Genomic DNA, 27,965 nt, shown 5'->3' on the forward strand with positions numbered 1-27,965 from the left:
ATGGACAATGCACATCCCTCTCTCTCATGGACACACAATGTGAAAGGCTTACTGTAGTCGGGGGTACCCAACACAGGAGCCGAACACAACGCATCACGCAATTCTGAAAAGCTCTTTTGACATTCTTCAGTCCAAAGAATAGGATTTGGAGTATCCTTAACAGTAAGAGCTATCAAAGACTTCGCGAGCAATGAAAAATTAGGGATCCACTGCCTACAGTACGATATAATACCCAGAAAAGCACGTACTTCTCTCTGTGTGGTAGGCACTCTCATTTTCGGGATCGCTTGAATTCTTTCTGGGGTCAGTTTCCTTCCCTCCTTCGATAAGAGGTGACCTAAGTAGGTAACTTCTTGTCGACAATATTGCAACTTCGAAAGAGAAACCTTATGATGGAAATCAGACAAGTGACGTAGTAACGACAAAGTAGCCTCTCTGAAAATCTCTTCATTGTCAGCAGCAACTAACAGATCGTCAACGTACTGAATAAGAGCAGGACCATCAGGAAAAACAAGCAAATCAAGTTGTGTTTTCAAAGCTTGACTATAGATCGATGGACTCTCACAATAGCCTTGGGGAGAGCGCTTAAACCGGAAACTTTGGCCTCCTATAGAGAAGCCAAAGATATCCCTACTCTCCACGGCAATCGGGATGCTGAAGAAAGCATTCTTCAAGTCAATCACCGAAAACCACGTGGCTGTAGCCGGAATCAAAGTCAGCAAAGCGGTGATATCAGGCACAACAGGAAATTGCGGAACTACAATCTTATTCACCTCGCGGAGATCAATCACAAACCTATATACAGGAGGCTGTGAAGAATCTGTTCTTTTCAGAACAGGCAAAACCGGACTATTGCACACATTACCTCTCGTTTCCTCAATCACACCTTTCTCAATCAGATCATAGATGATCGCCAAAAGTGCTCTTTCACCATCACTAGAAATTTGCTTTCAACGTCACAACGTATAGTGGAATCTCTAGGAGACCCACATCGTTCGGACCAGTAGCCCAAAGAGAATCAGGGAGAGAAGACAATTCAGGTGGAAGTCGATCTTTAGATAAATACATCAGAAAGATCACTCTCTTACCCAACGTAAGATGTACTCCGGAAGGAGAACAATGTAGCGTTGCATACAATCTTTTCAATAAGTCCAATACCCCCAAGTTCTCACCACAACCTGTCGTCAAAATAAGGAGTGCTTCGAATTCACAAGGTCCAACAGAAATAGACAATGGACTAGAAATCGGATTCGTAACCAGGGCGCCAGAAAAACCTACTAAACATTTGTTAAGCCAGACAAAGGTGCGCCAGGGAGTTTAGAGTGCATAATAGAACTCTTCGCAGCACCAGTATCCAACAGAAAAGGCTCTGACACACCTGATGCAATTACTTCAGCATAGGATCCACGCTGATTTACTGGAACTGAAACAACTCCCTCTCTTTGTCTATGGCTGTCCTAGCAATCATTACCGTCAGCATTCTCACCTTCAACATAGTAATCGTCCGCATAGTACTGTGCCGTCCTACCAAACACTTAAATAAACACAAAGAATCCAACACAGAGGGAAGGAAGGGGGAAGAGTGATCAACAAATGTTGAAGCACTCAGTGTTCTGTAAAATACCCCTCACACACCAAAAGGCCCCTTGGTGTCATGCTTCATCACCGGGTCTTCGCACCCCTCTATCGGGATGCGGCGTGCTGCGACCTACGACTACGCGGGAGCACTTGTAGTAATGACTATGTGTGGTGTGAGGTGTGTGGGGTATGTTATTATAAGTGAGTGGTGGGATGTGGTGAAAGACCTAAAAGTACCTGGCACATGAGTATAAAAAGAAAAAAAAAATGTTATTCTGAACTCTGGCTGGTACTGTTAAAAGAAGTGCAGTGTGAGGTCCAATCTGTTATATTAAAGAACAGGACCTCCGGTGTGCGTTGTCGACATGTTTCGGAGACACGCTCCTTCTTCAGGACGGGGGCACGACCTCCCCACCTTACTCATGTCTTATTAATAAAAAAGTGTAATTACAAAAAAGTGAAATATATAGGCTAAGTGTGCTTACAGCGGTCTGCTACAAGTACAATGACCTGTAGAAAAACAAAAAAGAACAACTAATGGTTACCCATGTAGCGGGTAGTTCAAGCAGGTGCAGTCACCTGGAACCTCACCATAAGCTTGTAATAAGCCTGTTAAAGGAAAAAGGTACTCACAACACAAACAACATATAACACAAAAGGTACTAGGAGTTACTGTTAGTTGTAATCATACTTGTGAAGCTTGCTTGTTGGCTTCATGAGCAAAAATGGAACGTCAGGGGTGCTGCTTAACTTGCAATCTGTAGTGAGGAATGATGCAAGTTTTAATAAATCATTCTCACTTACTTAGGAGGGAGAGTTCAGATGGTCGTTTTTTAGTTGGTGTTCTGCATGATACTCACATTAACAGGACGCTATGATCACCGCCTTACCCCTCACGCTGCTCCGCTGATGTGAGGTGGTAGTAGGGTCTATGCTATTTATGCCCTATTTGACAATTGGGCGGAAGCGTCTGTATGTCCTTATAGGGGTTTTCCGCCGTTAATTATGTGCTCATGTATGGAGCATCCGCTCCTTAGTCATACATCGCCCTCGTATGTCTAACACGGGTTTTCACGGGACCGGCGTCTGTACAAGCGTGTGTTCATCTATTGCGCATGCGCATAGATGTCTGTCCTTCGCACATGCGCATTGAGCACAAGCGCGTCTTTCGGGACGCTGATGTTTAGCGCACGCGTGTTTGTTTCTTCTGTATTTTATTAGAGAAACCTAGGGTTGGAATACTTATTACTGAGAGTGCACAGCGGCGGGGATTTTTCTGAGGTAGCCATGGTGAAAAATATAAATTCTTTGACTAAACCGACCATCGATATGGGGAGTGTTACAGAGCGCAAGCAATGTAAAATTGAAAAATTCAGAATTTCAAAAATTGCTGATGGGTGTCTGGACATTGCATCAGTGTGTCCTATGTTTATAATGGTACCATTTAATTGGACAGTTGGCTCCAGGGCACATCATCATTAAGCCCAATTACGTGGGTACCAAGTCTGAACACCCATCTTTGTTCCTTTTGGAAAAGGCCGGCATCAGAAGGTAGTTGTTCTATAATTGTCCACTTAAGGTCATTCACGCAATGTTGTGCAGTCAAAAAATGCGTGGCCATTTTAGTTGTGCTTTTTTTACAGCGCACATTGCTCTTGTGCTCATTCATTCTTGTTTTCATGGCCCTTGAGGTCATTCCCACATACTCAAGATTGCAGGGGCATTTTATAAGGTAGACCACATTTTTGGAGTTACAGTTAAAAAATCTCCTTTGCTCCCAGGTGGTTCCATTGCGGAAAGTAAGTTTTGTACTTTTCTCTGTCAAGTGGCAACTGCTGCAATTACCGCAAGGGAAGTGACCTTGGATGCCTATAGATGGTTGTAAGGCAATGGTCGCTGGTTTCGGTCTAGTGTGTACCAACATGTCTCTGAGGTTGCGTCCCCTGCAGTGGGCAAACAGAGGTTTTTCCAGGTTCAGTTTGCCACATGTTAGTATCCTCCAATGTTTGTTGACAATTTTGGATACTTCGTTGGACATGGTGTTAAATGTCGTCACACATATTGGTCGTTTGTTCTCATTTGGTTCTTTAATTCGCTCCTCCAATAATGCCTCTCTGTTGTTGTTCTTAGCCCTCTTCATTGCTTTATCGATAATTCTAGTGGGGTATTCTCGTAGTTTCAGTTTTTCTCTCAGGTCATTGGCCTGCTGTTTGAATTTGGACACATCTGTACAGTTACGCCTGAGGCGTAGAAATTGTCCGTACGGCAGATTTTCTCGTAGGTGCCTGGGGTGAAAACTGTCGTATCTCAACAGGCAGTTTCTGGATGTCGGCTTGAAATGGGTGGTAGTTTTCAAAACTCCTTCATCTGCGTAGATGTTTAAATCCAGGAAAACCAATGTTTGGTCCGAAATTGTACTCGTAAAGTTCAAAAAGGCATTCTGGTTATTCAACCATACTTGGAAATTTTCCGCAGATTGTCGGTCGCCCTCCCAGACGACCAGGACGTCATCTATGTACCTCCTCCAGCATTTTATATTTGATCTGTATGGATTCTGGTCATGGAGAATCTTGGTGGTCTCGAGATGGTGTACATAGAGTCCAGCCAGGCTCGGAGCAAAAGTACTGCCCATGCTGGTCCCATGGCACTGCCGATAAATCGTGGTTTTATACTGAAAAAAGTTTTTTTGCAAGGCCAGAGAGATGCATTCCAGAACTAGCCCTCGTGGTGTCTGATATTTCCATTGTGTGGAAAATAGGACTTCTTTGATGATCACGAGTGTTTCATCGTGAGGAAGGCTGGTATAAAGACTTTCTACGTCTAGACTGATGAGAAGTTGGGTTTTTGGGTCAAATGTTATTTCTTGCAGGAGTTGTAAGACAGCTTTTGTGTCTTTTAGGTAGGTGTTTGTCGATTGTACCAATGGTCGCAGGAAGGCGTCAGCAAATTTTGACAAGGGTTCCAATATTGAACCAATACCTGATACTATCGGTCTCCCTGGTGGATTGGTGAGGTTCTTATGGATCTTCGGGATGCAATAGAAGTAGGGGATGCGTGTTTTTTTCTGCTCCAAGAATTCCCCTTCCTTCTTGCTTAGCCAATCATGTGCCAGACCTTCTTCAATCATGCCCCCGATTTTTATCCTGAGGCTCTCTGTAGGGTCCTGTTGTAGGATCATGTAGTTGCGTCTATCCGACAGGAGTCTCATGCACTCATTGTCATAAGCATCAGTCGTTTGCAAGACGATTGCTCCCCCCTTATCTGCTGGTTTTATGATGGTACTTGTATCTTCAGATAGGGTTTTTAAGGCTTGTTGTTCTTCCCTTGTCGTGTTATGGAATGTTCTTGTGGAGGACACATCCAGTTTGTTAACTTCTGTCATGAGAGCTTTTTCAAAAGCTAGTAGCTCTATTGGGAGCAAGGAGTCTGGTGGGGTGAAGGTCGATTTTTGTCTAAGGCCAGTGTCCGTTGTCGGTGTCGGAGACGGTTTGTCTATGAAGTAGGCCTGTAGTTTCAATTTGCGTATGAATTCTTGCATCTCCACGTTCACCTTGAAGATATCTGGTCTCTGTGTGGGCACAAAGCCCAAGCCTTTATTTAACACTTGTTGTTGTATCTTCGTCAGTGGTTTTTGAGTTAGATTCACCACTAGGTTCCTCTCTGGTTGCTGGTTGATGGTTGGTTGGGCAGGGAGCCTGTCATGCTCCTGGTTTGTCGGGGGTTCCCTTGGTCTTTCTCCTCCCACGTGACATTGTTTCCTTTCCGGTTCTTTCCCCGTGTCCCAGGGCGGGTGCCTAAAAAAGGTTGTTGACCGTAGAAACCGCCATCAAAGTCCTGGTTCCATTTTGAAAATCCCTGAGCATTATTAGGGTGGCTAAACTGGAATGGTGGGAATGGTGTCGGTCCCATGTATTGTGGAAATTGAGGTGGGTATCCTCTCCACCCACGTTGTCTCGGGAACTGTTGTCTTTTTTGTCTCCATCCGCCTCTATTCGGGCGGTACCTACGACCATTGCTAGAGTTTGAGCTAGATGAACTATTATCTGACCCATCACTGTCCATATCGCTATTCCGGTTTTTGGGCACATAATCAGTTTTTGTGTATGGGTATGCTCCTTCCGGTGTGAATTTATCTTTATCCTTACTCAGTTTATTGAGTTTGCTTTGTTTTAGAGTAAATTCAAACTCGGTCATCTGTTGGTTGAGCTCATCTAGTCTGATCTTGAGGTCGGCTGTTGAAATGTAGGTGCTCAGTTGTACCTCAATTTTTTGGATGTCAACCTTTAGTTCTTGTGTGATTCTGGTTGCTGTTTTAACAATCAGGACTAGCCAGTCCCTGGTACAATGCCAGGAAATCAGCGACCACTCTTTTTTGAACTAGGTATCTGACTGGAAAATAAATGGTTCGTTCTTGACGATTAAGCCTGGTGGTCCCATTTTATTCCTGAGGTATTCCGTCATTATCAGACCGTGTAATGCTGCTTTGATTTGGTTGCGTCTCAGGTTGATTAATTTGTTCCAATCATTAATGTTTGGACCGGTCTCTGGGTTGCTAAGACCCTCAAATGTATTAATTGCCGTAAGAATTTTATCAATTTCATCCTCACCAAACGTAAGGCCATGTTCGTCCTCCATCTTCTTGAGACCGCTGAGGTCTGTAACTGCCTAGTGTATGTGATTATGTGTTGTGATGAGAGTATGACTCCCGCAGCTGCACGCTGCCTAGACTATGTAAAAAACACAAGAGGGAGGTAGAGCAAAGGGTTGGATTCTTGCTCCACAAGGATACTTAAATAAACACAAAGAATCCAACACAGAGGGAAGGAAGGGGGAAGAGTGATCAACAAATGTTGAAGCACTCAGTGTTCTGTAAAATACCCCTCACACACCAAAAGGCCCCTTGGTGTCATGCTTCATCATCGGTGTCTTCGCACCCCTCTATCGGGATGCGGCATGCTGCGACCTACGACTACGCGGGAGCACTTGTAGTAATGACTATGTGTGGTGTGAGGTGTGTGGGGTATGTTATTATAAGTGAGTGGTGGGATGTGGTGAAAGACTAAAAAGTACCTGGCACATGAGTATAAAAAGAAAACTTTTTTTTTTTACTCTGAACTCTGGCTGGTACTGTTAAAAGAAGTGCAGTGTGAGGTTAAATCTGTTATGTTAAAGAACAGGACCTCTGGTGTGCGTTGTCGACATGTTTCGGAGACAAGCTCCTTCTTCAGGACGGGGGCACGACCTCCCCACCTTACTCACGTCTTATTAATAAAAAATTGTATTTACAAAAAAGTTAAATATATAGGCTAAGTGTGCCTACAGCGGTCTGCTACAAGTACAATGACCTGTAGAAAGACAAAAAAGAACAACTAATGGTTACCCATGTAGCGTGTAGTTCAAGCAGGTGCAGTCACCTGGAACCTCACCATAAGCTTGTAATAAGCCTGTTAAAGGAAAAAAGTACTCACAACACAAACTACATATAACACAAAGGGTACTAGGAGTTACTGTTAGTTGTAATCATACTTGTGAAGCTTGCTTGTTGGTTTCATGAGCAAAAATGGAACGTCAGGGGTGTTGCTTGACTTGCAATCTGTATTGAGGAATGATGCAAGTTTTAATAAATCATTCTCACTTACTTAGGAGGGAGAGTTCAGATGGCCGTTTTTTAGTTGGTGTTCTGCATGATACTCACATTAACAGGACGCTATGATCACCGCCTTACCCCTCACGCTGCTCCGCTGATGTGAGGTGGTAGTAGGGTCTATGCTATTTATACCCTATTTGACAATTGGGCGGAAGCGTCTGTATGTCCTTATAGGGGTTTTCCGTCGTTAATTATGTGCCCATGTATGGAGCATCCGCTCCTTAGCCATACATCGCCCTCGTATGTCTAACACGGGTTTTCACGGGACCGGCGTCTGTACAAGCGTGTGTTCATCTATTGCGCATGCGCATAGATGTCTGTCCTTCGCACATGCGCATTGAGCACAAGCGCGTCTTTCGGAACGCTGATGTTTAGCGCACGCGTGTTTGTTTCTTCTGTATTTTATTAGAGAAACCTAGGGTTGGAATACTTATTACTGAGAGTGCACAGCAGCGAGGATTTTTCTGAGGTAGTCATGGTGAAAAATATAAATTCTTTGACTAAACCGAACACCGATATGGGGAGTGTTACAGAGCGCAAGCAATGAAAAATTGAAAAATTCAGAATTTCAAAAATTGCTGATGGGTGTCTGGACATTGCATCAGTGTGTCCTATGTTTATAATGGTACCATTTAATTGGACAGTTGGCTCCAGGGCACATCATCATTAAGCCCAATTACGTGGGTACCAAGTCTGAACACCCATCTTTGTTCCTTTTGGAAAAGGCCGGCATCCGAAGGTAGTTGTTCTATAATTGTCCACTTAAGGTCATTTACGCAATGTTGTGCAGTCAAAAAATGCGTGGCCATTTTAGTTGTGCTTTTTTTACAGCGCACATTGCTCTTGTGCTCATTCATTCTTGTTTTCATGGCCCTTGTGGTCATTCCCACATACTCAAGATTGCAGGGGCATTTTATAAGGTAGACCACATTTTTGGAGTTACAGTTAGAAAATCTCCTTTGCTCCCAGGTGGTTCCATTGCGGAAAGTAAGTTTTGTACTTTTCTCTGTCAAGTGGCAACTGCTGCAATTACCGCAAGGGAAGTGACCTTGGATGCCTATAGATGGTTGTAAGGCAATGGTCGCTGGTTTCGGTCTAGTGTGTACCAACATGTCTCTAAGTAAGTGAGAATGATTTATTAAAACTTGCATCATTCCTCACTACAGATTGCAAGTCAAGCAACACCCCTGACGTTCCATTTTTGCTCATGAAGCCAACAAGCAAGCTTCACAAGTATGATTACAACTAACAGTAACTCCTAGTACCTTTTGTGTTATATGTTGTTTGTGTTGTGAGTGCTTTTTTCCTTTAACAGGCTTATTACAAGCTTATGGTGAGGTTCCAGGTGACTGCACCTGCTTGGACTACCCGCTACATGGGTAACCATTAGTTGTTCTTTTTTGTCTTTCTACAGGTCATTGTACTTGTAGCAGACCGCTGTAGGCACACTTAGCCTATATATTTCACTTTTTTGTAAATACACTTTTTTATTAATAAGACGTGAGTAAGGTGGGGAGGTCGTGCCCCCTCCTGAAGAAGGAGCTTGTCTCCGAAACATGTCGACAACTCACACCAGAGGTCCTGTTCTTTAATATAACAGATTTGACCTCACACTGCACTTCTTTTAACAGTACCAGCCAGAGTTCAGAATAAAAAAAAAAAAATCTTTTTATACTCATGTGCCAGGTACTTTTTAGTCATTCACCACATCCCACCACTCACTTATAATAACATACCCCACACACCTCACACCACACATAGTCATTACTACAAGTGCTCCCGCGTAGTCGTAGGTCGCAGCACGCCGCATCCCGATAGAGGGGTGCGAAGACCCCGATGATGAAGCATGACACCAAGGGGCCTTTTAGTGTGTGAGGGGTATTTTACAGAACACTGAGTGCTTCAACATTTGTTGATCACTCTTCCCCCTTCCTTCCCTCTGTGTTGGATTCTTTGTGTTTATTTAAGTATCCTTGTGGAGCAAGAATCCAACCCTTTGCTCTACCTCCCTCTTGTGTTTTTTACATAGTCTAGGCAGCGTGCAGCTGCGGGAGTCATACTCTCATCACAACACATAATCACATACACTAGGCAGTTACAGACCTCAGCGGTCTCAAGAAGATGGAGGACGAACATGGCCTTACGTTTGGTGAGGATGAAATTGATAAAATTCTTACGACAATTAACCCATTTGAGGGTCTTAGCAACCCAGAGACCGGTCCAAACATTAATGATTGGAACGAATTAGTCAACCTGAGACGCAACTAAATCAAAGCAGCATTACACGGTCTGATAATGACGGAATACCTCAGGAATAAAATGGGACCACCAGGCTTAATCGTCAAGAACGAACCATTTATTTTCCAGTCAGATACCCAGTTCAAAAAAGAGTGGTCGCTGATTTCCTGGCATTGTACCAGGGACTGGCTAGTCCTGATTGTTAAAACAGCAACCAGAATCACACAAGAACTAAAGGTTGAAATCCAAAAAATTGAGGTACAACTGAGCACCTACATTTCAACAGCCGACCTCAAGATCAGACTAGATGAGCTCAACCAACAGATGACCGAGTTTGAATTGACTCTAAAACAAAGCAAACTCAATAAACTGAGTAAGGATAAAGATAAATTCACACCGGAAGGAGCATACCCATACACAAAAACTGATTATGTGCCCAAAAACCGGAATAGCGATATGGACAGTGATGGGTCAGATAATAGTTCATCTAGCTCAAACTCTAGCAATGGTCGTAGGTACCGCCCGAATAGAGGCGGATGGAGACAAAAAAGACAACAGTTCCCGAGACAACGTGGGTGGAGAGGATACCCACCTCAATTTCCACAATACATGGGACCGACACCATTCCCACCATTCCAGTTTAGCCACCCTAATAATGCTCCGGGATTTTCACAATGGAACCAGGACTTTGATGGTGGTTTCTACGGTCAACAACCTTTTTTAGGCACCCGCCCTGGGACACGGGGAAAGAACCGGAAAGGCAACAATGTCACGTGGGAGGAGAAAGACCAAGGGAACCCCCGACAAACCAGGAGCATGACAGGCTCCCTGCCCAACCAACCATCAACCAGCAACCAGAGAGGGACCTAGTGGTGAATCTAACTCAAAAACCAATGACGAAGATACAACAACAAGTGTTAAATAAAGGCTTGGGCTTTGTGCCCACACAGAGACCAGATATCTTCAAGGTGAACGTGGAGATGCAAGAATTCATACGCAAATTGAAACTACAGGCCTACTTCATAGACAAACCGTCTCCGACACCGACAACGGACACTGGCCTTAGACAAAAATCGACCTTCACCCCACCAGACTCCTTGCTCCCAATAGAGCTACTAGCTTTTGAAAAAGCTCTCATGACAGAAGTTAACAAACTGGATGTGTCCTCCACAAGAACATTCCATAACACGACAAGGGAAGAACAACAAGCCTTAAAAACCCTATCTGAAGATACAAGTACCATCATAAAACCAGCAGATAAGGGGGGAGCAATCGTCTTGCAAACGACTGATGCTTATGACAATGAGTGCATGAGACTCCTGTCGGATAGACGCAACTACATGATCCTACAACAGGACCCTACAGAGAGCCTCAGGATAAAAATCGGGGGCATGATTGAAGAAAGTCTGGCACATGATTGGCTAAGCAAGAAGGAAGGGGAATTCTTGGAGCAGGAAAAAACACACATCCCCTACTTCTATTGCATCCAGAAGATCCATAAGAACCTCACCAATCCACCAGGGAGACCGATAGTATCAGGTATTGGTTCAATATTGGAACCCTTGTCAAAATTTGCTGACGCCTTCCTGCGACCATTGGTACAATTGACAAACACCTACCTAAAAGACACAAAAGCTGTCTTACAACTCCTGCAAGAAATAACATTTGACCCAAAAACCCAACTTCTCATCAGTCTAGACGTAGAAAGTCTTTATACCAGCCTTCCTCACGATGAAACACTCGTGATCATCGAAGAAGTCCTATTTTCCACACAATGGAAATATCAGACACCACGAGGGTTAATTCTGGAATGCATCTCTCTGGCCTTGCAAAAAAACTTTTTTAAGTATAAAACCACGATTTATCAGCAGTGCCATGGGACCAGCATGGGCAGTACTTTTGTTCCGAGCCTGGCCGGACTCTATGTACACCATCTCGAGACCACCAAGATTCTCCATGACCAGAATCCATACAGATCAAATATAAAATGCTGGAGGAGGTACATAGATGATGTCCTGGTCGTCTGGGAGGGCGACCGACAATCTGCGGAAAATTTCCAAGTATGGTTGAATAACCAGAATGCCTTTTTGAACTTTACGAGTACAATTTCGGACCAAACATTGGTTTTCCTGGATTTAAACATCTACGCAGATGAAGGAGTTTTGAAAACTACCACCCATTTCAAGCCGACATCCAGAAACTGCCTGTTGAGATACGACAGTTTTCACCCCAGGCACCTACGAGAAAATCTGCCGTACGGTCAATTTCTCGCCTCAGGCGTAACTGTACAGATGTGTCCAAATTCAAACAGCAGGCCAATGACCTGAGAGAGAAACTGAAACTACGAGAATACCCCACTAGAATTATCGATAAAGCAATGAAGAGGGCTAAGAACAACAACAGAGAGGCATTATTGGAGGAGCGAATTAAAGAACCAAATGAGAACAAACGACCAATATGTGTGACGACATTTAACACCATGTCCAACGAAGTATCCAAAATTGTCAACAAACATTGGAGGATACTAACATGTGGCAAACTGAACCTGGAAAAACCTCTGTTTGCCCACCGCAGGGGACGAAACCTCAGAGACATGTTGGTACACACTAGACCGAAACCAGCGACCATTGCCTTACAACCATCTATAGGCATCCAAGGTCACTTCCCTTGCGGTAATTGCAGCAGTTGCCACTTGACAGAGAAAAGTACAAAACTTACTTTCCACAATGGAACCACCTGGGAGCAAAGGAGATTTTCTAACTGTAACTCCAAAAATGTGGTCTACCTAATAAAATGCCCCTGCAATCTTGAGTATGTGGGAATGACCTCAAGGGCCATGAAAACAAGAATGAATGAGCACAAGAGCAATGTGCGCTGTAAAAAAAGCACAACTAAAATGGCCACGCATTTTTTGACTGCACAACATTGCGTGAATGACCTTAAGTGGACAATTATAGAACAACTACCTTCGGATGCCGGCCTTTTCCAAAAGGAACAAAGATGGGTGTTCAGACTTGGTACCCACGTAATTGGGCTTAATGATGATGTGCCCTGGAGCCAACTGTCCAATTAAATGGTACCATTATAAACATAGGACACACTGATGCAATGTCCAGACACCCATCAGCAATTTTTGAAATTCTGAATTTTTCAATTTTTCATTGCTTGCGCTCTGAAACACTCCCCATATCGATGGTCGGTTTAGTCAAAGAATTTATATTTTTCACCATGACTACCTCAGAAAAATCCCCGCTGCTGTGCACTCTCAGTAATAAGTATTCCAACCCTAGGTTTCTCTAATAAAATACAGAAGAAACAAACACGCGTGCGCTAAACATCAGCGTCCCGAAAGACGCGCTTGTGCTCAATGCGCATGTGCGAAGGACAGACATCTATGCACATGTGCAATAGATGAACACACGCTTGTACAGACGCCGGTCCCGTGAAAACCCGTGTTAGACATACGAGGGCGATGTATGGCTAAGGAGCGGATGCTCCATACATGGGCACATAATTAACGGCGGAAAACCCCTATAAGGACATACAGATGCTTCCGCCCAATTGTCAAATAGGGTATAAATAGCATAGACTCTACTACCACCTCACATCAGCGGAGCAGCGTGAGGGGTAAGGCGGTGATCATAGCGTCCTGTTAATGTGAGTATCATGCAGAACACCAACTAAAAAACGACCATCTGAACTCTCCCTCCTAAGTAAGTGAGAATGATTTATTAAAACTTGCATCATTCCTCACTACAGATTGCAAGTCAAGCAACACCCCTGACGTTCCATTTTTGCTCATGAAGCCAACAAGCAAGCTTCACAAGTATGATTACAACTAACAGTAACTCCTAGTACCTTTTGTGTTATATGTTGTTTGTGTTGTGAGTACTTTTTTCCTTTAACAGGCTTATTACAAGCTTATGGTGAGGTTCCAGGTGACTGCACCTGCTTGAACCACCCGCTACATGGGTAACTATTAGTTGTTCTTTTTTGTCTTTCTACAGGTCTTTGTACTTGTAGCAGACCGCTGTAGGCACACTTAGCCTATATATTTCACTTTTTTGTAAATACACTTTTTTATTAATAAGACCTGAGTAAGGTGGGGAGGTCGTGCCCCCGTCCTGAAGAAGGAGCTTGTCTCCGAAACATGTCGACAACGCACTCCAGAGGTCCTGTTCTTTAATATAACAGATTTGACCTCACACTGCACTTCTTTTAACAGTACCAGCCAGAGTTCAGAGTACATTTTTTTTTCTTTTTATACTCATGTGCCAGGTACTTTTTAGTCTTTCACCACATCCCACCACTCACTTATAATAACATACCCCACACACCTCACACCACACATAGTCATTACTACAAGTGCTCCCGCGTAGTCGTAGGTCGCAGCACGCCGCATCCCGATAGAGGGGTGCGAAGACCCCGATGATGAAGCATGACACCAAGGGGCCTTTTGGTGTGTGAGGGGTATTTTACAGAACACTGAGTGCTTCAACATTTGTTGATCACTCTTCCCCCTTCCTTCCCTCTGTGTTGGATTCTTTGTGTTTATTTAAGTATCCTTGTGGAGCAAGAATCCAACCCTTTGCTCTACCTCCCTCTTGTGTTTTTTACATGTCCTACCAGACACACCATTCTGTTGATCAAAGCTATTCATAGAATTATGTGGAGGCAAGGGACACGCATTTTGAGGAAACACACCACGTCCTCTACCTCTAGGAGCTTGCTGAACACCTCGACCTCTCACACCAGAAGCACCATTTGTGCGCTGTAACAGAACCTGACAACTACTCTTGAAATGTGACCGTCCTGTATTCAACAGAAGCGGTCGCTCTCCTCAGCTCCTCACCTCCGGTATCGTGCTCATTGCGCCTGCCTGCCTGCCTGATTACTGCTTATTGAAATTGTCTGCCTATTTTGCGTATTTCAGCTCTCCGCCATTGACTCTGTGTAGCGCTTTGAAGCGCTCAACACTGCTGGGCATTTCTCTGAATTTTGTTTGCTTAATTGTATGCGTATCTCTGCCTGCCTGATTACTGCTTATTGAAATTGTCTGCCTATTTAGCGTATTTCATCTCTCTGCCATTGACTCTGTGTAGCGCTTTGAAGCGCTCAACACTGCTGGGCATTTCTCTGAACTTTTTTTGTTTAATTGTATGCTTATCTGTGCTTGCCTGCTGCAGAGCGCGTAGCGCTTTCCCACTGCTGCCTGTGAATAACTCCCACACAGCGCTCCATTGCATAAATAATTCCTTCACCCTCGCAGTATTTGGTGTTGATACTGCCATTTTGTCTAGCTTGTTGACCCGTCCCAGCCCCTCCATCCACCTCGCTCCTGCCTCCCAGCTGCCCCTCCCACCCACAGAGACCAAGAGCTGCCCTCGCCCTCGTGGAAGCTGTGACCGTCCTGTACTCAACAGAAGCGGTCGCTCCCCTCAGCTCCTCACCTCCGGTATCGTGCTCATTGCGCCTGCCTGCCTGCCTCATTACTGCTTATTGAAATTGTCTGCCTATTTTGCGTATTTCAGCTCTCTGCCATTGACTCTGTGTAGCGCTTTGAAGCGCTCGACACTGCTGGGCATTTCTCTGAATTTTGTTTGCTTAATTGTATGCTTATCTCTGCCTGCCTGATTACTGCTTATTGAAATTGTCTGCCTATTTAGCGTATTTCAGCTCTCTGCCATTGACTCTGTGTAGCGCTTTGAAGCGCTCGACACTGCTGGGCATTTCTCTGAACTTTGTTTGTTTAATTGTATGCTTATCAGTGCTTGCCTGCTGCAGAGCGCGTATCGCTTTCCCACTGCTGCCTGTGAATAACTCCCACACAGCGCTCCATTGCATAAATAATTCCTTCACCCTCGCAGTATTCGGTGTAGATACTGCCATTTTGTCTAGCTTGTTGACCCGTCCCAGACCCTCCCTCCACCTCGCTCCCGCCTCCCAGCTGACCCTCCCACGCTCCGCCCCCCTCCACTCTCCATTTAAGACAGATGTCCCAACGCGCAGCGTCCACGCGCAGCGGTCGCGCCGAAGGTGCGCCAAAGGTAAGCCCGTCTACGCCCGTACGCGCCTGGACCGCGCCCATCGCCAGACCCCCTGCCCCCGCCGTACCCTGCCCATTATATTCACATATGATGCCACAACTCTCCTCGCCCTCAACCCCGGACGCACACCACAATGCTGCAAAGCCACCCCAGGACGTACCCACGGCCAATTCGTCTGCCACATCTGCAAGTTCACATGCTTCAGGTCCCTCACCAAATCCACTTCCCCCAAACATAGCTCCGACTCTAACCACCTGAAGTGCATCCTGCTGAACACTCGCTCGGTCCACAGACACGCCACTGAACTCTGGGACCTACTCGACACTGCGTCACCGGACATCGTCTTCCTTACAGAAACATGGATGAACACATCATCAGCACCCGACATCGCTATAGCCATACCGGACGCTTACAAGATCATCCGAAAAGACCGCACCAACCAAACAGGAGGAGGCATTGCCATCATCCGCAGGAACTCCATCAAAATCACGACCAGCTTCGACGATAATCTTGCAACTGCCGAACATCTCCACTTTCAGATCCACACCGACCCTAGGACCACCCTCAACTACAGGCCTCGGGGAACCCGCACTCAATTCAGCGATGACATCACTGACTTCGTCAGCCCGCATGCCCTCGCCTCCGAGAACTACATTCTATTAGGAGACCTCAACTTCCACCTTGAAAACAAACACGACAGCAACACCAACTCCCTTCTGGACAACCTGGCCAATCTCGGACACACGCTCGACCCTATCTTCACCTCCAGCAAGCACATTTCCTTCGACCGTACCACAGCTCTCCATTGGATGGACCACAGCTGTGTTCACTTCAGCTACAAAACCACCTTGACCCACAACCCCCCACAACCTATTCCTCAGAGAAACTGGAACAAAATCACCTCCGACCAACTCCTCACATCCCTCAACCAAAACCCTCCCACCCTCTCATTGGACCCAAACCAAGCGGCCACCAAACTCAAGCAATGGATCACCCACAGCGCTGATGAATTAGCACCCCTGAAAAAGCACCAGATCAATTCAGGCAGCAAAAAGGCTCCCTGGTTCAATGATGACCTTAAAAAATCCAAGAAGCTATGCCGCACCCTAGAGAAACATGGAGAAAAAACCCAACCACCGACAACATGGCCACCCTCAAGGCAGCCACCCGCAAACACCACCAACTGATTCGATCCACCAAGAAATCAGCATTCAAGGATCGTCTCGACAACAACGCCCACAACAGCAAAGAACTTTTCAACATCGTCAAAGAATTCACCAAACACGCCGCAGCATCTAACGACATCACTCCCTCCCAAGACCTCTGCGATGCGCTATCCTCCTTCTTCTACAACAAAATTGCCGACATTCACAACAGCTTCAAGAACACTCCCCACGAACAACCCTCCCCACCCCCCTCAGATCCTACACCACAAACTAACAACCTCAGCGCCTGGAAACCAATCACCACCGAAGACACCATCCGCCTAATGAACTCAATCCACTCTGGATCGCCAACCGACCCCTGCCCCCACCACATCTTCAACAAAGCTGACTCCATCATCGCACCCCATCTCCGTGATGTCATCAACTGCTCGTTCAACTCTGCCACCTTCCCAGACAACTGGAAACACGCCGAACTCAGCGCCCTCTTGAAGAAACCCACAGAAGACCCCTCTGAACTTAAAAACTACCGACCCATATCCCTCCTCCCCTTCCCCGCCAAAGTCATTGAGAAAGCCGTCAACAGCCAGCTCGCCGCCTTCCTTGAATCCAACAACTCCCTCGATCCCTCCCAGTCCGGATTTCGAGCCAAACACAGCACCAAAACCGCCCTCATTGCAGCGACAGACGACATCCGAACACTACTGGATAGCGGAGAAACAGTGGCCCTCATTCTACTCGACCTTTCCGCCGCTTTCGACACAGTCTGCCACAGCACCCTTATACAATGCCTCAGCAACATCGGCATACAAGGAAAAGCCTTGGACTGGATCATCTCATTCCTCGCTGGGAGAACTCAAAGAGTCCGACTTCCCCCATTCAACTCAGAGGCCACTGAAGTCATCTGTGGAGTACTACAAGGATCATCACTCAGTCCCACCCTCTTCAACGTTTACATGAGTCCACTCGCCTCCATCGCGCGTCAACACAACCTTAACATCATCTCTTACGCCGACGACACCCAGTTAATCCTTTCCCTCACCAAAGACCCTAACACCGCCAAAACCAACCTTCACAAAGGCATGAAAGAAGTAGCCGAATGGATGAAACATAGCCGCCTAAAACTCCACTCAGACAAAACGGAGGTGCTCATCCGAGGATCCTCCCCCTCTGCCTGGGACGACACCTGGTGGCCTTCCGCTCTGAGCACTGCACCCACACCCACAGACCACGCACGCAACCCGGGCTTCATCCTAGACTCCTCTCTCTCGATGTCCAGACAAGTCAACGCTGTCTCATCCTCCTGCTTCAACGTACTTCGTATTCTCAAAAAGATCTTCCGCTGGATCCCCCTCGAAACAAGAAAGACTGTCACCCACGCACTGGTCACGAGTCGACTGGATTATGGTAACACACTATACGCCGGAATCACAGCAAAATTACAGAAAAAACTCCAACGCATCCAAAACGCATCAGCAAGACTCATACTGGACATCCCTCGCCAAGATCACATCACCGGACACCTAAAAAACCTCCACTGGCTTCCCGTCAACAAGAGAATTACATTCCGTCTTCTTACCCTCGCACACAAGGTCCTCTACAAACTAGGACCCGAATGCCTCAACACTCGACTGACCTTCTACACACCCACCCGCCAACTCAGATCGTCCAATCAAGCCCTCGCCGCAGTACCGCGCATCCGAAAATCCACCATGGGTGGCAGATCCTTCTCCTTCCTGGCGGCCAAGACCTGGAACTCACTCCCCACCCACCTCCGCCTTACTCAAAATCACATCTCCTTCAGAAAAGAACTTAAAACCTGGCTATTCGACAAAAAATGAACACCCTTCCCCAAGCGCCTTGAGACCCTCTGGGTGAGTAGTGCGCTATACAAATCCATGAACTTGAACTTGAAATGACCCTCTTCTTTGCAATACGCACACTGATTAGGGCCTACGGGAAAACGGTGTTGAGAAGACTCGAACCTTTGCGAGTTTCTCTGATATTGCTGATGTTGCTGATAATCGCGCTGATTATTACGGGGCGGATAAGCTTGCTGTAGAAGAACTTTAGTCTTCAATTCCTTAGTCTTCCTATCCGCTTTCTCTATCTCATCCTTACTTCTCTTCTCATAGTACTGGGCGGTAGCCAAAATCTGCGCTGACGTAGAAACAGCCCAAGCACTCTCAGAATCCTTCAACTTATTGCACAACTCAGGAAGCAAATTATGGACAAACTTGTCAACGAACAACTGTTGACCACCTTCTGTACTCATGTCTTGACCACTGTGGTCGATAAACGTCTCTTCGAACCTAGTGAAAAAGTCAGACACAGTCTCGTCTTTCTTCTGCTTACACGCAGACAACTTGTCCCAATTAACACGCACAGCAGGCATCAAATTCTTCATATAATCAATAATCCTACCAGGAAGTTCAGCAATCACATCCTCAGGTTTAGCACCACCAACTTGTCTAGTATCTGCGGCTCTAAGATTATTCCATGTATCACCTAATTCCTGCGCATGATCCGTGTGACGAATCAATCCCCATATAGGCTGTGGGACAACATTGCCTAACAACATATCTATGTCGGCTAGATTCATAATACATGAATCTGTAGTTTGAGATAGCTCCTTATAGTACCCTGTAGCATTTTTATGTGGATCGGGCAAAGTCTGCTTAAGGGTTAAGACTTCAGCACGCTTCCATGGAACATGTACCCAGACACGCTGAAAGTATGGCGGAATAGTTGGAACAGCATTTGCATCACCAGGTCTCCAAACTGGGGGAACCTCTCGCATCGGATATTGTCGCGCCTTTCTCCTAACTGAAGAATTGGGCTCAAACAGTCGCTGAGAAGGAGATTCACTCCTAAACGACAACAATGTTGCAACAGCTTTCTCAACATCGAGACCCACTAGAGTCCCTTTCGCAAACTTCGCTCGTATACGGTACAATTCAGACGGAGCTTGTCCCAAATCACCATTTTCCCATTCTTCATGAAGGAAAGAACACATCATATCAAACACATAGCTCTGTTTCGGTGCTTCCCATTGTCGGAAAACATCCATAACACACTCAAGATCATAGTGCGAAGAATACGTAATCCATTTACGTGCTAAGTGATCTAACACTGTCCGTTTATCAGGACCAGGCAATTGGCTACACAATTGCTTACGCTCTGCAACAGGAGACATACCCAATGAACCAAGAAGAGGAGAAAAGAAACCAGCTACAGTATTGGTCATTCTCTGTCGAAACAGAAGGAGAAGGTGACAAAAGAACTGGAGACAAAGCAGAATGAGAAGAACCCAAAGTCGGAACAGTAACAGGAGCAGTAAACAATACAGGCGTAGGAGTAGCAGACGAAGGAGGCAGCAAAGTCGGCGGCCCTTGACAAGGCTGCGCCAAAGGAATAGGAGCCAACGGAAAAGTAGCTGGCTGTTGAGGAATCACAGGTGGCAAAACAACCGGAGGTTGCGCAGCTACAACTGGCGGAGGTGCTGTAGCACTCTGCACATAAGGGGGTGGCGAACTCAATAGATGCGACAGTAATGGATCTTTTCCCAGATCTTTCTTTTCTTCCTGCTGTTGAGGCGGCAAAGCTGGATAGCATTTATCTACCGCTAATTTACGTTGCATAAGCATCTGTTCGCTTTCTTTTTCTTCTTCATTATCCCTAAACTGTATAGCAGCTTGCACCATTGACATACCTCGTTCTCGTTTATTTCGCTTCGCTAACTTAATTTCTTTTTGTTTGGCTTCCTTACGCCATAAGCGGAAAGAATCAAACATTGCCGGCCAGGCTTTCTTCTTGAACAGTTTAACTTCGAGATTGTCTAAAATCTCAGTTTCAAAGCTACCATAACGGGGCCACTGTAGGACACCGTCTCTCCTGGTATATTTGATCCATATTTCATTATACGCGATAGGGCCCACTCCATGTTTTACGTAGAGCTCATAGGTCGGAGTTCCAATCGGAGGAACCGGACACGAATCCTCCAATCGGGAATCCCTAGTACAACCACAACAAAATATCTTTCCAAGTCTGCTAAGACCAGGCATCTTCGCTCACTAGTCTAGCTTCAAACTTCAAGAGAAATCTCAAAACGATAGTCTCGTGAATACACGTGTCCCTCTGCTTTGGGGCCTGCAGGTACCAAATCAAAGAATCCCGAAGGATACCAAAACAAAACTCAGGACTGGGAGACGCTCCACTCATATTTAACTGAAATGTCGATGGCGTCACCAGAAGACCCGTCTATCGTCTCGCTCTACAAATCGTCTAATGGCTCCAAGACAGGGCGACAGTCAGGGCAGCAGTCCTTCGTAGCCGTCGGAAAGGGGGGAACCTCGCAGCAAAGACTTTCGGACCACGACGACATACAGGGGTCGATGAAGTGGCAGGCCTTCCTCCATAATTTTCACACGAAGCTCCTCACGATCTTCAGGCTTGGACCGGTACCGCTGAAGTCACCCCATGTTGGGCGCCAGGGAAAACGCCCGATGTCTTCGGATTCCCCTGCCTTGCCAAACAGAGACACGGGACACTTCTTGATGACGTCAAAGACCAAATTTATTGGTGCAAACAGTAACAGAGGTCTACGAAGCACAACACGGGTGGTTCGCTAGAGACTGCACAAATTCATAGAGCGGAGCATCGTCTTTTATGCTAAAAATCACATTCCTGGCTAGCATCGATTACATACAAACTGACCAATCGTAGGGTGACATTTCAAACATATCGCATGACGACAATCCCACTTTCCGTTGTCCAGCCCACCAGAAATGACTAAGCAAAATCCAATATTCCTGCTCGATCAGGCCGGACGGACCTATCATAAAAGATCTCAACCCAAATCAGTAATTAAGCCATAAAGGAAGGAACTGAAGCAGATGAGAAGCAAGATAGAAGGGTGTGTGCATGTACCATAAACTCAGCAATGTCCTGCTCTTTGATCTCTATCTGACCAGCTGTTTAACAAGGAACTGGCTCAACGAGGTCAGCCTCGGGCAAGGGAGTCAGTTCGTCCAGGTCAATCAGAAGTCAGCTAAGGTGTATGTGTCCCAAGGACTCGTTCGGCCGTAGTCATCGGCCTATGTGAGGGCAACCACACAAAATGGCTGCCGTACACAAAATGGAACCCGAGGGTTCAAACGAAATCCATGAATACGTAATGTTCCCATTGATCGATTATTACGAAAACACTCGTACATACCGCACTCATCATTTGCGGTCCACTGACACCAAAATCGTCATTATCCAACGACTTCCATTGAACGGGTTCAGAATCACGGAACCACAGAACCACAGAACCACACTTGATGGTCTCTCTCTAACACACACTTATCTGCAAATCTCTAAGTGGCCTCCCACCTTTGTTATATTCGCAATGCTCACTTTATCACTTCACACAAACACCTCTACAACTGCTGACCTCTGCCTCAAAAACCTTTGCTTGCTATTTTCTGCATGAAAACCTCCCGCTCTGCTGATTTCAACCTGAGGCTGCCTCCGGTTCCAAACTCTGACTTTGAGAACACTCATAATCCGACCTACAAATGGCAGCCCCATGCCTGCTTGTAGGATGTATGACATCATAACGCATACTTTTACCACGCATACCATTACAACGCGGTTTTTACAACGCATACCATTACAACGCATAGCGCTTTGGGGGGCTGTATAGTGAATAGTTTAATTTACTATTCCAACTCCAGTCCCCGTGGATAGTAGGGAAGGTGTTGGATAGTAAATTAAACCTATTCCCTATCCTAGAGTGCCCCCCAGCGCAATGCGTTGGAATGGTTTGTGTTGTAATGACTGCGTTGTAATGGTAGTGAGTGGTAAAAGATTCGCTGTAAAGGTTGTATACCCTGTTTGTAGCATCCTACAAGAGATGTTATAGCGATGTTATCCAGAGGCATTTTGTCTGGTCTGCTGCTCTACCTTCCAGGTTCGTACTTGCTCTCTTCTCAGTCTGGAAGATGAGGGTAGAAGCCCTCTGACCTGGGTGAGGGATCCTTTTTTTCCAGTCGCAGACCCTGGCGGCTCCTCCGGTGCCTTCCATCTTTGGACCTGTTCTTAGCCCTACTCATCTCTGACACGGTCCAGCCAGGTCTAGGATTTCCATAATAAGTAAATCAGGGTTCTCCAACGTTGGGCCTTGAGGGGTGGATCCATGCCAGATTTTTAAGATATCTACATGTATCTAAATAGGGATATGCTAAAAATCTGGCATGGATCCGACCCTGCAGGACCGACTTTGGAGAACCCTGAAGTAAAACATAGAACAGAGAAGTGGTTGACACATAACAGTCACAACTAATCTATGTACTCTATTTTTTCCTGCATGCTCAATGGCTCTTACATATCTTAGCTGTCTACATTTCTAATTAGCATACAATAAGTCAATGATTTCAGCTCTTCACCTTAAAATCTCCATCTCATCTTAAATCCCCTCATTATGTTTGTATCAAAATAATTGAAGAAGCTATATTGTGCTCGAAAGAGACAGTAGCTGATGAATGTGATAACTCCCACAGACTTGCACACACAATCACTTCAATGTCTTGATGCTCATTGAACGTAATACTTCCATTATTATCTGTTAGCTTTGATACTATGTTGTCCCTATTCTTTCCTATGGACCACATGAAATTTCAGAGTTGATGCATAGATAAGTGGCTCTGTGCCATATAGGTGATTTGTTGCCAATCTTGTGTATTTGAATCATTAGCCATAAGCACTGTTTGATGTTAAGTCTAGTATCTATAATTGGAAATGCAAACCTACAAGTCCTTGCATGATTAGTACTGTTGGATGAAAGCTCTGCAGTAATGGGGACATTCAAGTTGATGTTGGCAAAGGCATGGGGCTATTCCTTAGGAGTACTGTGCAAGGGATTCCCTCATTTACTTTTAAAGAATACTGGGCCATCATTGATCTCCCATGGTGCTACCCTAAAGATGATCAACATCCTAAGCATGAGCCAAGCTGAGAAACAAGTACACCTTATGTTTTTCAAGCAGGACTTATGCTGATCTGTGACCGGCAGAGCTGTCGGCACAGAATTCAGTTATTTGTTGCTTGCTCCCTCATACAAATTGTCGCATGTTGCACAGCAGCATGATTGACATATATACATGTCAGAATCATCACCACCAGCATTGATGCCTTAAAGAGAGGGATAAGCAAAGCACAAAAAGGGGCTACCAGCTGTTTTTTTTTCAATAGTCAGGTTTCGGGAAGGCGGGGGAAACCTGACATTGCTTCTCACTCCCCCTTTGATATAGAACAGGGCAATGCGCCTACATATGGTTTTCCGTTCTGGTCTTTGATTTGTTAACAGATCTGGCAATGTAAAATAAATCTATATTTAAGGATTCAGCTGTCCTTACCTCATTGGCCTTAATTTCAGGTGTGGGACGCTACATTCAGAGCCCTAGACAAACTCCTGTGCTGGGGCCAGAATTGTGAGATTTATGGGAAATACCCCATACCTGTTTTTTCCCCTCAAGAACATTTTGGCAAGTCAAATCAGCAAAATAGACCAGGACAAAAAAATGTTGTAATACCTATAAACGTCGAGTTCTGTGAGAAAAATGCCAAATGTTGCTTCTTAATTTTCATATACCAAAGGAATATACAAAAAAAGAAAAATCCAACAGCTGTTAAATGCTAGACCTTACAGTATCGGTATTTGCTGGGTGCGGTAATTACCTTACTCTTTTCCAGTCCAGTCAAAATCAGAGCCAAAGATGGCTTTTTAAGTATATATGTTTCATATCACTATATTCAAAAGTATTGGAGAAGTGTGGCTCACGGTGTAGAGCAGGCAGACCCGGAAGCTGAGGTCAGACCCGGGACTAGGGTTCAATTCCCGACGCGGCAGGGTCATGAGCTCAAATGTCCACGGACTCGATAATTCTCGCTTCGGTGCCTGCTCTAATCATGGGTTCTCACTCTGCAACTCTGGGCATTAAGCTTGCTTAATCTCCACAATGGCCCCCCTGCGGCGGGATGCCTGGCTTTCACCTTGGGGATGCCCTGTAGGGGCTATCTCACAGGTAAAAGCCAGGATGGGTTCCCAAGGCAAGCGCCGGGAAACCTCCGGGTAGCTGTGCGCTCAATAAATGCAATAATAATAATAATAATAATAATTGACACAACAAAGATATAGCTTGAACAGAGTTCTGTATTCAGAAAATGTATTCTCATGAGTTAACACAGCCTTCCCAAGAAGCACAGGGTGGTATATGCATTCAGGCATTTATATAGCACAAACCAAAGGAGTACTTTATATTGAAGAGGAGTGGCGCAGCTGCCAGGGTGCCTGACTCCGGACCACAGGGTTCAGGTTCGATCCCCGGCTCCAGCGGTAGGCTAGCCCAGCACCATGTGACTCTGGGCAATAACTTGCTTAATCTTCCTGACGGCCCCCAGTGCAGGTATAACTCTCCGGAGGTAGCTGTGCGCTTTACAAATGCTGGCATTTATATGTGGGAGGGGCTAGGGTTGTTTGTAGATGATCAACATGCAGGTTACACAAACATATTTTACACATTTTAGACACAGGGAGAATAAGAATTTACTCAGAATCACACAATGTTGAGCCATGTGCAGAGGCCAGAATTCAAGCCCAGGTTGGCAGCACCAGCCACTAAGCCACATCTTCTTCCTGAATCTGCTGTGGTTCTTCATGACCCCCTCTGCCTCTCTCATTCACTGCTGGAGCACGGGTCCGGGCCACACAGACTTTTATTCCACTCGGAGGGGCTGCAACCAGAGCCGGATTGGTAACAGGGGCATTCGGGCAATGCCCAAGGGGCCGGGTTCCACCTGAGGGCTGCTGTTGAGCAGCCTGGGGGCCGATTTTGGCGGTGTCTCTGTTGTTCGACTATACCGCCAGCGGCCCAGTGGATGTCTGAGTGGCCTTTCTGGAGGGAGCAACTGGTAGAGGTGTCACCCCTTTTCTGTCGCTGAGTCTCCCATTAATGTAGGCATACAGAGCGGGGCAGGGGGCCTGAGCAGAAGTGGCCTCACTAGTTTTAAGGTGTGTTTCACTAGTGCAAACTGATGCGTGCATTTTTTTTTACCGCCCCCCCCCCCTTTTTATGTAAAATTACGCTGAAAGCAGTGATTTGAGGGAAGGCATTATGCAAATGTGGGTCGTTTTTTTATGCGTGCCCGGGCCGATTTGTAATCCCAATCCAACCCTGGCTGGAACCCTTGTCCACAGGGCCGACTTTAGCACTGGTGGCGCCCGGTGTGATATTTATTTTTGGCATCCCCACGCCCAATAACCACCTCCTAGGATTCCCTCACCGTCACTGGGCATAAGTGCCCACTGTCCCATATCTCTTCAATCTCAAGTTATTGCTTAACACAGTGCCCCCCTCCACTCCCATGAGGCCAGCGCTCCCTCCACAGGTCAGTGCCCAGTGCAACCGCACCGTTTGGACAGCCCTAAAGCTGGCCCGGCTTGTCCTTGGAGGCCAGTGTTGAACCTTGGAGGCCAGTTTTGAAAGCCCAGAGCCGCTCCTGGAGCCTCTGCCACTTTCCATGCACAGTTAGGTTCGAGAGAAAGATGGGGAAGGAAGGAAGGAAGCGGTAGAGAGAGAATGCATGGATAGAAAAAGAGAGTGCTACAGTGAGAGGGCAACAGCAGTAGGGCTGTTTGACATTTTTGCCAGGGTTGCTTTTGGTTCCCCTCTTCGGCCCTGGCTGCTGGTTCTTCCTGCATTTAGTAGGGAAGGCCTTGGTTCAGTACCTGCCTGGTGGCCTCCCACTCACTCCCTGATTAATCGCAGCCCTGACTCATCGCGCTGCGGAGCCCCGTGTCTGCCTTTCACTCAAGCTCTTGCAAAGTGCAGGCAGCAGCGAGTGGGCGGGCGCGCGCGCCTCTCAGAGCGCGCCCAGAGCTCTCGCACATGGCTGCCAATATGTCTGCGCACGACTTTATTGAGATGAGGGATATTGCCAATATGTTGCGGGGGAGGGACGGGGGCGAGGGGAAGCTGCCCAAAAATGGAGGGAATCCTCAGAGCAAAAAAAACACCCAACACCTCGAACGTCTGCTGCGTGTTTGTGTTTACTATGAGCGCGCGTCATGTCTTTGCCTTTGGGAACAGCAGTTCCTGGAAACCGATGTTGCTTTTCATCTGGAGAGATAAAATGGAACAGAACAAACCGTTTCATATGCGTCGCCATTCATTTGGGAGAAAAAATAACATATCTTTTTAGCAACCTCTGCTTGCAATCTATCAAGCACTGCCTGGCTTTGGAATACACTGACTGAATGGGCACATCATGCGTCAAGGCGCACATTCAGTGGCGTGAGAACAGCCCCGCAGCCCCTGTGGAGCGGGGGAGGGTGGGGGGCTGCTCCATCCCCTGTCTCCCCCCCGCACTGTGCAAGGTGGCGGCTGAGAGCTCTTTAGGGGGCCGGAGCGTGGGGACCCCCTCCATGCATTTTGCAGCCCCCCGCCCCCCCCCCCCTCTCCGAGTTTCGTTATGCCACTGCTCACTTTATCTCTACATATCGGTACACGTGAGAGCAAGCGTGATAATAGCTTGTGAAATAAGAAGCTATATCAACTGATGACACAAAATGGATACCGGTGCTAGCCTTACTTGGGAAAAGCAATGGCCGACAGAGGCTTAGCTTTCGCATACCATAAAAAAATACAAAATTAGCAAAGAAACGCACATTACGGGTGGGCAAAATTGCATATTATTTTCATGTATGAGATGCATCATTTTAATAAATTTTATGCATAGGGCTTTAAGTGGGATGATAAAAATGAGGAGGTCTCTCGAAGGGGCGTGGCCGATGTAATTAGGGCGTGGTTTAAAAGATGTAAGCTAAAAATCTATGCTTAACATAGTGTGCACCTGACTGGTACATTTGCTGCTTTTATTACTGCATCCAGATATATAATACAACAAGTAACATTACAACTACAACAATTCAGGAGTATTGGCTTTTCCAATTGTTGTTAGTTGTATAAGATAAATAAGAAGGGCTCAAGTGCTATAAAAAGAAGTAGGGGGACTGACCAAGTTAGGAAATATGCAAGTGACATCACAGCACATGAGGTCACGACGCATGACATCCAATATGGCATCACAGGAAGTGACCTCACTGGCAGACTCTGCATTAGGGTGAGTAGCGCTATCAAAGAAATAAAATAGTGCTACTTATATTGTTATTTGTGTAAGCACTGGGACAGACCACACCATCTGATATTCTTACAGTGCACGCACTTATATACAGGGACTGAAAAAAGT

This window comes from Lissotriton vulgaris, chromosome 4_1, assembly GCF_964263255.1.
Source record: "Lissotriton vulgaris chromosome 4_1, aLisVul1.2, whole genome shotgun sequence".
Classification (NCBI taxonomy): domain Eukaryota; kingdom Metazoa; phylum Chordata; class Amphibia; order Caudata; family Salamandridae; genus Lissotriton; species Lissotriton vulgaris.